Here is a 17,734-nt window from a genome sequence, read left to right as displayed (position 1 = left end):
CACTCACTCCCATCATCAGTAAAACACTCACTCCCATCATCACTCACGCACTCACTCCCATCATCACACACACACTCACTCCCATCATCACGCACACAATCACTCCCATCATCACGCACACAATCACTCCGATCGACACACACTCGCTCCCATCATCACACTCACACTCACTCCTATCAACACTCACACACTCACTCCCATCATCACTCACACACTCACTCCCATTGACATTCACACACTCACTCACATCGACACTTACACTAATTCCCATCATCACTCACACACTCACTCCCATCATCATATACACACTCACTCCCATCGACACACACACACTCATTCCCCTCAACACTCACACACTCAATCCCATTGACACTCACACACTCACTCCCATCAACACTCACACACTCACTCCCATCATCCCACACACACTCACTCCCGTCATCAATCACACACTCACTCCCGTTGACACTCACACACTCACTCCCATCATCACACTCACTCTCACTCCCATCATCATACACACTCTCACTCCCATCATCTCTCACACACTCACTCCCATCATCATTCAGACACTCACTCCCATCGACACTCACACACTCGCTCCCATCATCACACACACTCACTCCCAACATCACACACAAACTCACTCCCATCATCATTCACACACTCACACCCATCATCACACACACACTCACTCCCATCATCACACTCACACTCACTCCCATCATCATACACACACTCACTCCCATCAACACTCACACACTCACTCCCGTCGACACTCACACACTCACTCCCATCGACACTCACACACTCTCTCCCATCATCAATCACATACACACACTCTCATCATCGCTCACACACTCACTCCCATCATCACAAACAAAATCACTCCCATCATCTCGCGCACACTCACTCCCATCATCACACACAAACTCACTCCCATCATCATTCACACACTCTCTCCCATCATCAATCACACAATCCCATCATCACTCACACACTCACTCCTATCGACACTCACACACTTTCTCCCATCATCACACACACACTCACTCACATCATCACACACAAACTCACTCCCATCATCATTCACACACTCACTCCCATCATCACACACACACTCAATCCCATCATCATTCAGACACTCACTCCCATCGACACTCACACACTCGCTCCCATCATCACACACACTCACTCCCATCATCACACACAAGCTCACTCCCATCATCATTCACACACTCACTCCCATCATCTCACACACATTCACTCCCATCATCACACTCACACTCACTCCCATCATCATACACACACTCACTCCCATCAACACTCACACACTCACTCCCATCATCACTCACACACTCACTTCCATCTTCACACACACACTCACTCCCCTGAACACTCACACACTCACTCCCAACGACACTCACACACTCTCTCCCATAAACACTCACACAGTCACTCCCATCATCACACACACACTCACTCCCATCGACACACTCACACTCACTCCCATCGACACTGACACACGCACTCCCATCAACAGACTCACACTCACTCCCATCGACACACAGACACTCACTCCCATCATCACTCACACACTCACTCCCATCATCAGTAAAACACTCACTCCCATCATCACACACACAATCACTCCCGTCAACACTCACACACTCACTCCCAACAACACTCACACACTCACTCCCATCATCACTCACACACTCACTCCCATTGACATTCACACACTCACTCACATCGACACTTACACTAATTCCCATCATCACTCACACACTCACTCCCATCATCATACACACACTCACTCCCATCGACACTCACACACTCATTCCCCTCAACACTCACACACTCATTCCCATTGACACTCACACACTCACTCCCATCAACACTCACACACTCACTCCCATCATCCCACACACACTCACTCCCATCATCACTCACACACTCACTCGCGTCGACACTCACACACACTCCCATCGACACTCACACACTCTCTCCCATCATCAATCACACACACACATTCTCATCATCGTTCACACACTCACTCCCATCATCACAAACAAAATCACTCTCATCATCTCGCACACACTCACTCACATCATCACACACACACTCACTCCCATCATCACACACAAACTCACTCCCATCATCATTCAGACACTCACTCCCATCGACACACACACTCTCACTCCCATCATCACACACACTCACTCCCATCATCACACACAAACTCACTCCCATCATCATTCACACACTCACTCCCATCATCACACACACACTCACTCCCATCATCACACTCACACTCACTCCCATCATCATACACACACTCACTCCCATCAACACTCACACACTCACTCCCATCATCACTCACACACTCACTCCCATCTTCACAAACACACTCACTCCCATCGACACACACCCACTCACTCCCCTGAACACTCACACACTCACTCCCAACGACACTCACACACTCTCTCCCATAAACACTCACACAGTCACTCCCATCATCACACACACACTCACTCCCATCGACACACTCACACTCACTCCCATCGACACTGACACACGCACTTCCATCATCACTCACACACTCACTCCCATCGACACACAGACACTCACTCCCATCATCACTCACACACTCACTACCATCATCACTCTCACACTCACTCCCATCATCAGTAAAACACTCACTCCCATCATCACTCACGCACTCACTCCCATCATCACACACACACTCACTCCCATCATCACGCACACAATCACTCCCATCATCACGCACACAATCACTCCGATCGACACACACTCGCTCCCATCATCACACTCACACTCACTCCTATCAACACTCACACACTCACTCCCATCATCACTCACACACTCACTCCCATTGACATTCACACACTCACTCACATCGACACTTACACTAATTCCCATCATCACTCACACACTCACTCCCATCATCATATACACACTCACTCCCATCGACACACACACACTCATTCCCCTCAACACTCACACACTCAATCCCATTGACACTCACACACTCACTCCCATCAACACTCACACACTCACTCCCATCATCCCACACACACTCACTCCCGTCATCAATCACACACTCACTCCCGTTGACACTCACACACTCACTCCCATCATCACACTCACTCTCACTCCCATCATCATACACACTCTCACTCCCATCATCTCTCACACACTCACTCCCATCATCATTCAGACACTCACTCCCATCGACACTCACACACTCGCTCCCATCATCACACACACTCACTCCCAACATCACACACAAACTCACTCCCATCATCATTCACACACTCACACCCATCATCACACACACACTCACTCCCATCATCACACTCACACTCACTCCCATCATCATACACACACTCACTCCCATCAACACTCACACACTCACTCCCGTCGACACTCACACACTCACTCCCATCGACACTCACACACTCTCTCCCATCATCAATCACATACACACACTCTCATCATCGCTCACACACTCACTCCCATCATCACAAACAAAATCACTCCCATCATCTCGCGCACACTCACTCCCATCATCACACACAAACTCACTCCCATCATCATTCACACACTCTCTCCCATCATCAATCACACAATCCCATCATCACTCACACACTCACTCCTATCGACACTCACACACTTTCTCCCATCATCACACACACACTCACTCACATCATCACACACAAACTCACTCCCATCATCATTCACACACTCACTCCCATCATCACACACACACTCAATCCCATCATCATTCAGACACTCACTCCCATCGACACTCACACACTCGCTCCCATCATCACACACACTCACTCCCATCATCACACACAAGCTCACTCCCATCATCATTCACACACTCACTCCCATCATCTCACACACATTCACTCCCATCATCACACTCACACTCACTCCCATCATCATACACACACTCACTCCCATCAACACTCACACACTCACTCCCATCATCACTCACACACTCACTTCCATCTTCACACACACACTCACTCCCCTGAACACTCACACACTCACTCCCAACGACACTCACACACTCTCTCCCATAAACACTCACACAGTCACTCCCATCATCACACACACACTCACTCCCATCGACACACTCACACTCACTCCCATCGACACTGACACACGCACTCCCATCAACAGACTCACACTCACTCCCATCGACACACAGACACTCACTCCCATCATCACTCACACACTCACTCCCATCATCAGTAAAACACTCACTCCCATCATCACACACTCAATCACTCCCGTCAACACTCACACACTCACTCCCAACAACACTCACACACTCACTCCCATCATCACTCACACACTCACTCCCATTGACATTCACACACTCACTCACATCGACACTTACACTAATTCCCATCATCACTCACACACTCACTCCCATCATCATACACACACTCACTCCCATCGACACTCACACACTCATTCCCCTCAACACTCACACACTCATTCCCATTGACACTCACACACTCACTCCCATCAACACTCACACACTCACTCCCATCATCCCACACACACTCACTCCCATCATCACTCACACACTCACTCGCGTCGACACTCACACACTCACTCCCATCGACACTCACACACTTTGCTCCCATCATCACACGCACTCACTCCCATCATCACACACAAACTCACTCCCATCATCATTCACACACTCACTCCCATCATCACTCACACACTCACTCCCATCAACACTCACTGACTCACTGCCATCGACACACACACACTCACTCCCCTCAACACTCACACACTCATTCCCATCGACACTCACACACTCACTCCCATCAACACTCACACTTTCACTCCCATCATCCCACACACACTCACTCCCATCATCACTCACACACTCACTCCCGTCGACACTCACACACTCACTCCCATCGACACTCACACACTTTGCTCCCATCATCACACGCACTCACTCCCATCATCACACACAAACTCACTCCCATCATCATTCACACACTCACTCCCATCTTCACTCACACACTCACTCCCATCTTCACTCACTGACTCACTCCCATCGACACACACACACTCACTCCCCTCAACACTCACACACTCATTCCCATCGACACTCACACACTCACTCCCATCAACACTCACACTTTCACTCCCATCATCACACACACTCACTCCCATCGACACACTCACACTCACTCCCATCGACACACACACTCACTCCCATCATCACTCACACACTCACTCCCATCATCAGTCACACACTCCCATCATCAGTAAAACACTCACTCGCATCATCACACACACACACACTCACTCCATCATCACTCACACACTCACTCCCATCTTCACAAACACACTCACTCCCATCGACACACACACACTCACTCCCCTCAACACTCACACACTCACTCCCAACGACACGCACACACTCACTCCCATAAACACTCACACAGTCACTCCCATCATCACACACACACTCACTCCCATCGACAGACTCACACTCACTCCCATCGACACTGACACACGCACTCCCATCAACAGACTCACACTCACTCCCATCGACACACACACTCACTCCCATCGACACTCACACACTCACTCCCATCATCACTCACGCACTCACTCCAATTGACATTCACACACTCACTCACATCGACACTTACACTAATTCCCATCATCACTCACACACTCACTCCCATCATCATACACATACTCACTCCCATCGACACTCACACACTCATTCCCCTCAACACTCACACACTCACTCCCATCAACACTCACACACTCACTCCCATCATCCCACACACTCACTCCCATCATCACTCACACACTCACTCCCGTCGACACTCACACACTCACTCCCATCGACACTCACACACCCTCTCCCATCATCAAACACACACACACTCTCATCATCGCTCACACACTCACTCCCATCATCACAAACAAAATCACTCCCATCATCTCGCGCACACTCACTCCCATCATCACACTCACTCTCACTCCCATCATCATACACACTCTCACTCCCATCATCTCTCACACACTCACTCCCATCATCATTCAGACACTCACTCCCATCGACACTCACACACTCGCTCCCATCATCACACACACTCACTCCCAACATCACACACAAACTCACTCCCATCATCATTCACACACTCACACCCATCATCACACACACACTCACTCCCATCATCACACTCACACTCACTCCCATCATCATACACACACTCACTCCCATCAACACTCACACACTCACTCCCGTCGACACTCACACACTCACTCCCATCGACACTCACACACTCTCTCCCATCATCAATCACATACACACACTCTCATCATCGCTCACACACTCACTCCCATCATCACAAACAAAATCACTCCCATCATCTCGCGCACACTCACTCCCATCATCACACACAAACTCACTCCCATCATCATTCACACACTCTCTCCCATCATCAATCACACAATCCCATCATCACTCACACACTCACTCCTATCGACACTCACACACTTTCTCCCATCATCACACACACACTCACTCACATCATCACACACAAACTCACTCCCATCATCATTCACACACTCACTCCCATCATCACACACAAACTCACTCCCATCATCATTCACACACTCTCTCCCATCATCAATCACACAATCCCATCATCACTCACACACTCACTCCTATCGACACTCACACACTTTCTCCCATCATCACACACACACTCACTCACATCATCACACACAAACTCACTCCCATCATCATTCACACACTCACTCCCATCATCACACACACACTCAATCCCATCATCATTCAGACACTCACTCCCATCGACACTCACACACTCGCTCCCATCATCACACACACTCACTCCCATCATCACACACAAGCTCACTCCCATCATCATTCACACACTCACTCCCATCATCTCACACACATTCACTCCCATCATCACACTCACACTCACTCCCATCATCATACACACACTCACTCCCATCAACACTCACACACTCACTCCCATCATCACTCACACACTCACTTCCATCTTCACACACACACTCACTCCCCTGAACACTCACACACTCACTCCCAACGACACTCACACACTCTCTCCCATAAACACTCACACAGTCACTCCCATCATCACACACACACTCACTCCCATCGACACACTCACACTCACTCCCATCGACACTGACACACGCACTCCCATCAACAGACTCACACTCACTCCCATCGACACACAGACACTCACTCCCATCATCACTCACACACTCACTCCCATCATCAGTAAAACACTCACTCCCATCATCACACACACAATCACTCCCGTCAACACTCACACACTCACTCCCAACAACACTCACACACTCACTCCCATCATCACTCACACACTCACTCCCATTGACATTCACACACTCACTCACATCGACACTTACACTAATTCCCATCATCACTCACACACTCACTCCCATCATCATACACACACTCACTCCCATCGACACTCACACACTCATTCCCCTCAACACTCACACACTCATTCCCATTGACACTCACACACTCACTCCCATCAACACTCACACACTCACTCCCATCATCCCACACACACTCACTCCCATCATCACTCACACACTCACTCGCGTCGACACTCACACACTCACTCCCATCGACACTCACACACTTTGCTCCCATCATCACACGCACTCACTCCCATCATCACACACAAACTCACTCCCATCATCATTCACACACTCACTCCCATCATCACTCACACACTCACTCCCATCAACACTCACTGACTCACTGCCATCGACACACACACACTCACTCCCCTCAACACTCACACACTCATTCCCATCGACACTCACACACTCACTCCCATCAACACTCACACTTTCACTCCCATCATCCCACACACACTCACTCCCATCATCACTCACACACTCACTCCCGTCGACACTCACACACTCACTCCCATCGACACTCACACACTTTGCTCCCATCATCACACGCACTCACTCCCATCATCACACACAAACTCACTCCCATCATCATTCACACACTCACTCCCATCTTCACTCACACACTCACTCCCATCTTCACTCACTGACTCACTCCCATCGACACACACACACTCACTCCCCTCAACACTCACACACTCATTCCCATCGACACTCACACACTCACTCCCATCAACACTCACACTTTCACTCCCATCATCACACACACTCACTCCCATCGACACACTCACACTCACTCCCATCGACACACACACTCACTCCCATCATCACTCACACACTCACTCCCATCATCAGTCACACACTCCCATCATCAGTAAAACACTCACTCGCATCATCACACACACACACACTCACTCCATCATCACTCACACACTCACTCCCATCTTCACAAACACACTCACTCCCATCGACACACACACACTCACTCCCCTCAACACTCACACACTCACTCCCAACGACACGCACACACTCACTCCCATAAACACTCACACAGTCACTCCCATCATCACACACACACTCACTCCCATCGACAGACTCACACTCACTCCCATCGACACTGACACACGCACTCCCATCAACAGACTCACACTCACTCCCATCGACACACACACTCACTCCCATCGACACTCACACACTCACTCCCATCATCACTCACGCACTCACTCCAATTGACATTCACACACTCACTCACATCGACACTTACACTAATTCCCATCATCACTCACACACTCACTCCCATCATCATACACATACTCACTCCCATCGACACTCACACACTCATTCCCCTCAACACTCACACACTCACTCCCATCAACACTCACACACTCACTCCCATCATCCCACACACTCACTCCCATCATCACTCACACACTCACTCCCGTCGACACTCACACACTCACTCCCATCGACACTCACACACCCTCTCCCATCATCAAACACACACACACTCTCATCATCGCTCACACACTCACTCCCATCATCACAAACAAAATCACTCCCATCATCTCGCGCACACTCACTCCCATCATCACACACAAACTCACTCCCATCATCATTCAGACACTCACTCCCATCGACACTCACACACTCTCTCCCATCATCAATCACATACACACACTCTCATCATCGCTCACACACTCACTCCCATCATCTCGCGCACACTCACTCCCATCATCACACACAAACTCACTCCCATCATCATTCACACACTCTCTCCCATCATCAATCACACAATCCCATCATCACTCACACACTCACTCCTATCGACACTCACACACTTTCTCCCATCATCACACACACACTCACTCACATCATCACACACAAACTCACTCCCATCATCATTCACACACTCACTCCCATCATCACACACACACTCAATCCCATCATCATTCAGACACTCACTCCCATCGACACTCACACACTCGCTCCCATCATCACACACACTCACTCCCATCATCACACACAAGCTCACTCCCATCATCATTCACACACTCACTCCCATCATCACACACACATTCACTCCCATCATCACACACAAACTCACTCCCATCATCATTCACACACTCACTCCCATCATCATACACACACTCACTCCCATCAACACTCACACACTCACTCCCATCATCACTCACACACTCACTTCCATCTTCACACACACACTCACTCCCCTGAACACTCACACACTCACTCCCAACGACACTCACACACTCTCTCCCATAAACACTCACACAGTCACTCCCATTATCACACACACACTCACTCCCATCGACACACTCACACTCACTCCCATCGACACTGACACACGCACTCCCATCAACAGACTCACACTCACTCCCATCGACACACAGACACTCACTCCCATCATCACTCACACACTCACTCCCATCATCAGTAAAACACTCACTCCCATCATCACACACACAATCACTCCCGTAAACACTCACACACTCACTCCCAACAACACTCACACACTCACTCCCATCATCACTCACACACTCACTCCCATTGACATTCACACACTCACTCACATCGACACTTACACTAATTCCCATCATCACTCACACACTCACTCCCATCATCATACACACACTCACTCCCATCGACACTCACACACTCATTCCCCTCAACACTCACACACTCATTCCCATTGACACTCACACACTCACTCCCATCAACACTCACACACTCACACCCATCATCCCACACACACTCACTCCCATCATCACTCACACACTCACTCCCGTCGACACTCACACACTCACTCCCATCGACACTCACACACTTTGCTCCCATCATCACACGCACTCACTCCCATCATCACACACAAACTCACTCCCATCATCATTCACACACTCACTCCCATCTTCACTCACACACTCACTCCCATCAACACTCACTGACTCACTCCCATCGACACACACACACTCACTCCCCTCAACACTCACACACTCATTCCCATTGACACTCACACACTCACTCCCATCAACACTCACACTTTCACTCCCATCATCACACACACTCACTCCCATCGACACACTCACACTCACTCCCATCGACACACACACTCACTCCCATCATCACTCACACACACTCACTCCCATCATCACTCACACACTCCCATCATCAGTAAAACACTCACTCGCATCATCACACACACACACACTCACTCCATCATCACTCACACACTCACTCCCATCTTCACAAACACACTCACTCCCATCGACACACACACACTCACTCCCCTCAACACTCACACACTCACTCCCAACGACACGCACACACTCACTCCCATAAACACTCACACAGTCACTCCCATCATCACACACACACTCACTCCCATCGACACACTCACACTCACTCCCATCGACACTGACACACGCACTCCCATCAACAGACTCACACTCACTCCCATCGACACACACACTCACTCCCATCGACACTCACACACTCACTCCCATCATCACTCACGCACTCACTCCCATTGACATTCACACACTCACTCACATCGACACTTACACTAATTCCCATCATCACTCACACACTCACTCCCATCATCATACACATACTCACTCCCATCGACACTCACACACTCATTCCCCTCAACACTCACACACTCACTCCCATCAACACTCACACACTCACTCCCATCATCCCACACACTCACTCCCATCATCACTCACACACTCACTCCCGTCGACACTCACACACTCACTCCCATCATCACTCACACACTCACTCCCGTCGACACTCACACACCCTCTCCCATCATCAAACACACACACACTCTCATCATCGCTCACACACTCACTCCCATCATCACAAACAAAATCACTCCCATCATCTCGCGCACACTCACTCCCATCATCACACACAAACTCACTCCCATCATCATTCAGACACTCACTCCCATCGACACTCACACACTCACTCCCATCATCACACACACTCACTCCCATCGACACACACACAATCCCATCATCACTCACACACTCACTCCTATCGACACTCACACACTTTCTCCCATCATCACACACACACTCACTCCCATCATCACTCACAAACTCACTCCCATCATCATTAACACACTCACTCCCATCATCACACACACGCTCACTCCCACCATCACACACATACTCAATCCCATCAATACTCACATACTCACCCACATCGACACTCCCACACTCACTCCCATCATCACTCAGACACTCAGTACCATCATCACTCACACACTCGCTCCCAACAGCACACACACACACTCACTCCCATCATCACTCACACACTCACTCACATCATCACACACACACTCACTCCCATCGTCACACACAAACTCACTCCCATCATCACTCACACACTCACTCCTATCATCACACACACACTCATTCCATTCATCACAAACACACTCACCCCCATCATCACACTCACACTCACTCCTATCATCACACACACACTCACTCCCATCATCACACACACACTCACTCCCATCATCACACACACACTCACTCCCATCATTGCATACACACTCACTCCCATCATCACACACACACACTCACTCCCATCGACACTCACACATTCACTCCCATCGACACACACACACTCACTCCCTTCATCGCACACACACCCACTCCCATCATCACACACAGACTCACACCCATCATCACACACAAACTCACTCCCATCATGATTCACACACTCACTCCCATCATCACATACCCACTCACTCCCATCATCACACACACACTCACTCCCATCGACACTCACACACTCACTCCCATCATCACACACACACACACTCTCATCATCGCTCACACACTCACTCCCATTTACACTCCCACACTCACTCCCATCGACACACACTCACTCCCATCATCATTCACACACTCACTCCCATCATCACTCACAAACTCACTCCCACCATCACACACACTCTCAATCTCATCAATACTCACACACTCACTCCCATCAACACACACACACTCACTCACATCATCATCACACACACACACACTCCCATCATCACTCACACACTCACTCCCATCACACACACATACTCACCCACATCGACACTCCCACACTCACACGCATCGACACACACTCAATCCCATCATCACACACACACTCACTCCCATCACACTTACATACTCACCCACATTGACACTCCCACACTCACACCCATCGACACACACTCAATCCCATCGTTACTAACATACTGACTCCCATCAAGACACACACATTCACTCACATTGACTCTCCCACACTCACTCCCATCGACACTCACACACACTCACTCACATCATCACACACACACGCACTCCCATCATCACTCACACACTCACTCCCATCATCACTCACACACTCACTCCCATCATCACTCACACACTCACTCCCGTTGACACTCACACACTCACTTCCATCGACACTCACACACTCTCTCCCATCATCAATCACACACACACAATCTCATCATCGTTCACACACTCACTCCCATCATCACAAACAAACTCACTCCCATCATCATTCAGACACTCACTCCCATCGACACTCACACACTCGCTCCCATCATCACACTCACACTCACTCCCATCATCATACACACACTCACTCCCATCAACACTCACACACTCACTCCCATCATCACTCACACACTCACTCCCATCAACACTCACTGACTCACTCCCATCGACACACACACACACTCACTCCCCTCAACACTCACACACTCATTCCCATCGACACTCACAGACTCACTCCCATCAACACTCACATTTTCACTCCCATCATCACACACACTCACTCCCATCGACACACTCACACTCACTCCCATCGACACACACACTCACTCCCATCATCACTCACACACTCACTACCATCATCACTCACACACTCCCATCATCAGTAAAACACTCACTCGCATCATCACACACAAACACACTCACTCCCATCATCACTCACACACTCACTCCCATCTTCACAAACACACTCACTCCCATCGACACACAAACACTCACTCCCCTCAACACTCACACACTCACTCCCAACGACACTCACACACTCACTCCCATAAACACTCACACAGTCACTCCCATCATCACACACACACTCACTCCCATCAACAGACTCACACTCACTCCCATCGACACTGACACACGCACTCCCATCAACAGACTCACATCATCAGTAAAACACTCACTCCCATCATCACACACACACTTACTCCCATCATCACACACACACTCACTCCCATCGTCACAGACACCCTCACTCTCATCATCACGCACACTCACTCCCATCGACACTCACACACTCACTCCCATTGACATTCACACACTCACTCACATCGAAACTTACACTAATTCCCATCATCACTCACACACTCACTCCCATCATCATACACACACTCACTCCCATCGACACTCACACACTCATTCCCCTCAACACTCACACACTCATTCCCATCGACACTCACACACTCACTCCCATCAACACTCACACACTCACTCCCATCATCCCACACACACTCACTCCCATCATCACTCACACACTCACTCCCGTCGACACTCACACACTCACTCCCATCGACACTCACACACTCTCTCCCATCATCAATCACACACACACACTCTCATCATCGCTCACACACTCACTCCCATCATCACAAACAAAATCACTCCCATCATCTCGCACACACTCACTCCCATCATCACACACACACTCACTCCCATCATCACACACAAACTCACTCCCATCATCATTCAGACACTCACTCCCATCGACACTCACACACTCACTCCCATCATCACACACACTCACTCCCATCGACACACACACACTCACTCCCATCATCACTCTCACACTCACTCCCATCATCAGTAAAACACTCACTCCCATCATCACACACACACTCACTCACATCATCACACACACACGCACTCCCATCATCACTCACACACTCACTCCCATCATCCCACACACACTCACTCCCATCATCACTCACACACTCACTCCCGTCGACACTCACACACTCACTCCCATCGACACTCACACACTCTCTCCCATCATCAATCACACACACACACTCTCATCATCGTTCACACACTCACTCCCATCATCACAAACAAAATCACTCTCATCATCTCGCACACACTCACTCACATCATCACACACACACTCACTTCCATCATCACTCACGCACTCACTCCCATCATCACACACAAACTCACTCCCATCATCACACACACACTCACTCCCATCATCACACACACTCACTCCCATCATCATTCAGACACTCACTCCCATCGACACACACACACTCACTCCCATCATCACAAACAAAATCACTCTCATCATCTCGCACACACTCACTCACATCATCACACACACTCACTCCCATCATCACACACAAACTCACTCCCATCATCACACACACACTCACTCCCATCATCATTCAGACACTCACTACCATCATCACACTCACACACTCACTCCCATCGACACTCACACACTCACCCCCATCATCACTCACACACTCACTCCCATCATCACAAACAAAATCACTCTCATCATCTCGCACACACTCACTCACATCATCACACACATTCACTCCCATCATCACACACAAACTCACTCCCATCATCATTCACACACTCACTCCCATCATCACACACACACTCACTCCCATCAACACTCACACACTCACCCCCATCATCACTCACACACTCACTCCCATCATCACACACATTCACTCCCATCATCACACACAAACCCGCTCCCATCATCACACACACACTCACCCCCATCATCACTCACACACTCACTCCCATCATCACTCACACACTCACTCACATCATCACTCACACACTCACTACCATCGACACTCACACACTCACTCACATCATCACACACACACTCACTCCCATCGACACTCACACACTCACTCCCATCATCACACACACACTCACCCCCATCATCACTCACACACTCACTCACATCATCACTCACACACTCACTCCCATCATCACACACACACTCACCCCCATCATCACTCACACACTCACTCACATCATCACACACACACTCACCCCCATCATCACTCACACACTCACTCACATCATCACACACACACTCACTCACATCATCACTCACACACTCACTCACATCATCACACACACACTCACTCCCATCGACACTCACACTCTCACTCCCATCATCACACACACACTCACCCCCATCATCACTCACACACTCACTCACATCATCACACACACACTCACTCACATCATCACTCACACACTCACTCACATCATCACACACACACCCGCTCCCATCGACACTCACACACTCACTCACATCATCACACACACTCACTCCCATCGACACTCACACACTCACTCACATCATCACACACACACTCACTCCCATCGACACTCACACACTCACTCCCATCATCACACACACACTCACCCCCATCATCACTCACACACTCACTCCCATCATCACTCACACACTCACTCACATCATCACACACACACTCACTCCCATCGACACTCACACACTCACTCCCATCATCACACACACACTCACCCCCATCATCACTCACACACTCACTCACATCATCACTCACACACTCACTCACATCATCACACACACACCCGCTCCCATCGACACTCACACACTCACTCACATCATCACACACACACTCACTCCCATCGACACTCACACACTCACTCCCATCATCACACACACAGTCACCCCCATCATCACTCACACACTCACTCACATCATCACACACACACTCACTCCCATCATCACTCACACACTCACTCACATCATCACACACACACTCACTCACATCATCACACACACACTCACTCCCATCATCACACACACACTCACTCCCATCATCACACACACACTCACTCCCATCATCACACACACAATCACTCCCATCGACACTCACACACCCACTCCCATCATCACACACAGACTCACACCCATCGACACTCACACACTCTCTCCCATCATCACACACAGACTCACACCCATCATCACACACAAACTCACTCCCATCATGATTCACACACTCACTCCCATCATCACATACCCACTCACTCCCACCATCACACACACACTCACTCCCATTTACACTCCCACGCTCACTCCCATCGACACACACACTCACTCCCATCATCACTCACACACTCACTACCATCATCACTCACACACTCCCATCATCAGTAAAACACTCACTCGCATCATCACACACACACACACTCACTCCCATCATCACTCACACACTCACTCCCATCTTCACAAACACACTCACTCCCATCGACACACACACACTCACTCTCATCGACACTCACACACTCTCTCCCATCATCAATCACACACACACACTCTCATCATCGCTCACACACTCACTCCCATCATCACAAACAAAATCACTCCCATCATCTCGCACACACTCACTCCCATCATCACACACAAACTCACTCCCATTACCATTCACACACTCACTCCCATCGACACTCACACACTCACTCCCATCATCACACACACTCACTCCCATCGACACACACACAATCTCATCATCACTCACACACTCACTCCCATCGACACACACACACACTCACTCACATCATCACACACACGCACTCCCATCATCACTCACACACTCACTCCCATCATCCCACACACACTCACTCCCATCATCACTCACACACTCACTCCCGTCGACACTCACACACTCACTCCCATCAACACTCACACACTCTCTCCCATCATCAATCACACACACACAATCTCATCATCGTTCACACAGTCACTCCCATCATCACAAACAAAATCACTCCCATCATCACTCACACACTCACTCCCATCTTCACAAACACACTCACTCCCATCGACACACACACACTCACTCCCCTCAACACTCACACACTCACTCCCAATGACACTCACACACTCACTCCCATAAACACTCACACAGTCACTCCCATCATCACACACACACTCACTCCCATCGACAGACTCACACTCACTCCCATCGACACTGACACAAGCACTCCCATCAACAGACTCACACTCACTCCCATCGACACACAGACACTCACTCCCATCATCACTCACACACTCACTACCATCATCACTC

Source organism: Chiloscyllium plagiosum, unplaced genomic scaffold (assembly GCF_037043375.1).
Source record: "Chiloscyllium plagiosum isolate Xiang-an unplaced genomic scaffold, Cpla_swu_hap1 HiC_scaffold_31, whole genome shotgun sequence".
Lineage (NCBI taxonomy): Eukaryota > Metazoa > Chordata > Chondrichthyes > Orectolobiformes > Hemiscylliidae > Chiloscyllium > Chiloscyllium plagiosum.
The sequence above is the reverse complement of the archived record's forward strand: the minus strand, read 5'-3'. Positions refer to the sequence as shown.